We start from the raw sequence: 2,426 nt of genomic DNA, 5'->3' as shown, positions 1-2,426 counted from the left end.
ATGGGATCATATTTCATGCCAGCAGGAAGGCTGTGGATTTTGCATCATGTGTACTTTTAGTATAAAGTGAAATATAATGTGAACTAAGTTATAATCATTTGCCCATAAGAGAAAGATTTGGTGTTGGACTACAAGAGGGGAAGCTGAATTCAGTTGAAGTCCAAAATTGGTTGCAAACAGATATGCCAATGAGAGTTTTGTGTTACATCTTTCTCATGTACAAACAAAAACTTGAGCTTGTTTGTATAAAGACTCAAACAAGCATCCTTCTTTGTTCATACATCTTTCTTTTTCCTCTGTAGCTCTTCTGTACCGTCATTTAGGTACACTAACTCCTTTTTTAAAGGATGAGATTGATGTGTCATGCAGAATAAACTTTAGACTAACTGTTGGTTTCATAATATATATATATATATATATATTGCTATCATTAATGCCTTGGTACTGCTGGGAATCGATCTCATGCCTTGCTAACTTCGGTGCCCTGTTACAGAATAGCTTGTTATTGACAAGTTTTTCTTCCCTATTTGCCAAGGGATTGTTTAGTTTCCATTTTCTAACCTGTATGTTTGCTTTCTATAGATAGACGACGTGATTAATCAAGCTCAAACTACAAGATCAGTGTTGGGCTGTCAAAGAACATTGTTCGGAGATGTTCAAGGGAAAGTAAAAGTTCTAAGTGACAAGTTCCCTGTTATCCGTGACTTGCTTGGTACTTCCATTATGTATCTTCATTACTGTGCTTTTATTCTGTATACCATCTGTTTGTACTAATTGAAATGCCTCTATTTTCCAGGTTCCATCAGAAGGCGGCGGTCGAGGGACACTCTAATTCTGTCAGCAGTAATTGCTGCTTGTACGTTGTTCCTTATCATCTATTGGCTCTCAAAGTAGGTAGAGATGTGTGATTTATATTAGGGTAAATTACGCATATAGTACGTAACTATCATTTTTTATACATTTTAGTACCTAAACTTTCAATTTTTCAGAACCATACCTAAAGTTTACTTTTTATTTCATTTTAATACCCCGTTGTTAAAAACTTAACGCTTTTAGTACCTAAACTATCAGTTTTGATCCGTTTTAGTACCTAAGTTTTCAAAAAAATTCAAAACTTAATTATGATTTAGGTACTAAACGTGTTTTGGTACCTAGACTTTCATTTTTTTTCAAAACTTAACGGTGGGTACTAAAATGAAACAAAAACTAAATTTTATGTATAGTTTTGAAAAAATTGAAAGTTTAAGTATTAAAACGGATCAAAACTGATAGTTTAGGTACTAAATGCGTAGTTTACCCTTAATATTATTAATACACAAATGGTAAAAGCTACTGTGTTTTGCTAGGAAGTTTATGATTTGTTAGAACAGAATCAGATCAGATTCTCTGTTAGGTCTGTGGTACCTTCTTTTCGGCACCATTATACACAGCAAATAGACTCGTTGCAAGTCTTATTTCCCTTAACCATCTTATACTAACTAATATGCACTCACCTGGTGTAACACCAATAACCTTTACAATTATACCTATACAGATTATAGATGTCACCCGAATTTCCAACCACATTTTCCAATTCAAAAGCGATTTAAAATTTACTTTCTTTAAAATGGTAATTGATATTATAAAAATATCATATCATATAATTTATAATTCGTTATAACAAATTTAATTCAAAAGATTTTTTAAATGAATAGTATTGTGAATAGTGAATAGTGAACAATGAGGGTATTGGTACCTGTAGTAGGGTATCGGTACCCCTGAAGCATTCTGGAAATTTTCTTAAAATGTGGGTACTCTTCATTGCTGTTCAGCAATATATATAAAACTCATAAAATTACCATTTGTTTCTAATTTTGTTTACAAAGCAAATAAAAACATTAATAATTACATGCCACTAATAAAGTCAACATTATATCTTAGGATGTCTTACTGATATTAATATACACTCCTCGATGCTTGATATCAACTTGAATTCTTTATTCCACTACTGGCTTTTTACCTACGCGTGAAAATCATCACACGCTAAGTATATACTTAGTGAGGCAATTAAAACAATAAACAGTGCAACACAATTCATGCATAAATTTCCTTGTCAAAATCAAAACAACATAATATAATAAAATCATTTTTTATCCACCACTATTGCCCACAATTATCAATCTATGAGGAACCCGGTATAGGAGTCAAAAATTGCACAAAAGTGCTGAGGTCGAGCATTGCTCACCTAATAATGCACCATAGTGCTGAGGTCAGGTTTTACCCACCTGACTTGTACTATGTATCTTATTTGACACTATAGTACTACTTAATTATGCAGTTGCTAGACTCTATGGCATGCCATTAATACCACTGAACCTCAATAACATATTTGGGCATATAGTCATCAATTAAATCATCCATGGAAAACGTATAACCATGTATAAACA

General features: G+C 32.6%; 1 long non-coding RNA gene across 1 annotated transcript; it reads left to right on the top strand.

The window, feature by feature from the left end:
- Positions 1 to 633: 633 nt before the first annotated feature.
- On the top strand, positions 634 to 884 carry LOC120208224. The gene is made up of 2 exons (XR_005524293.1): positions 634 to 712; positions 797 to 884. It is a non-coding gene; the product is annotated as an uncharacterized LOC120208224 (long non-coding RNA).
- Positions 885 to 2,426: the final 1,542 nt, after the last annotated feature.

This window comes from Hibiscus syriacus, unplaced genomic scaffold (genome assembly GCF_006381635.1).
Source record: "Hibiscus syriacus cultivar Baekdansim isolate YM2019G1 unplaced genomic scaffold, ASM638163v2 tig00016065_pilon, whole genome shotgun sequence".
Taxonomy (NCBI): domain Eukaryota; kingdom Viridiplantae; phylum Streptophyta; class Magnoliopsida; order Malvales; family Malvaceae; genus Hibiscus; species Hibiscus syriacus.
The sequence above is the reverse complement of the archived record's forward strand: the minus strand, read 5'-3'. Positions and strand labels throughout refer to the sequence as shown.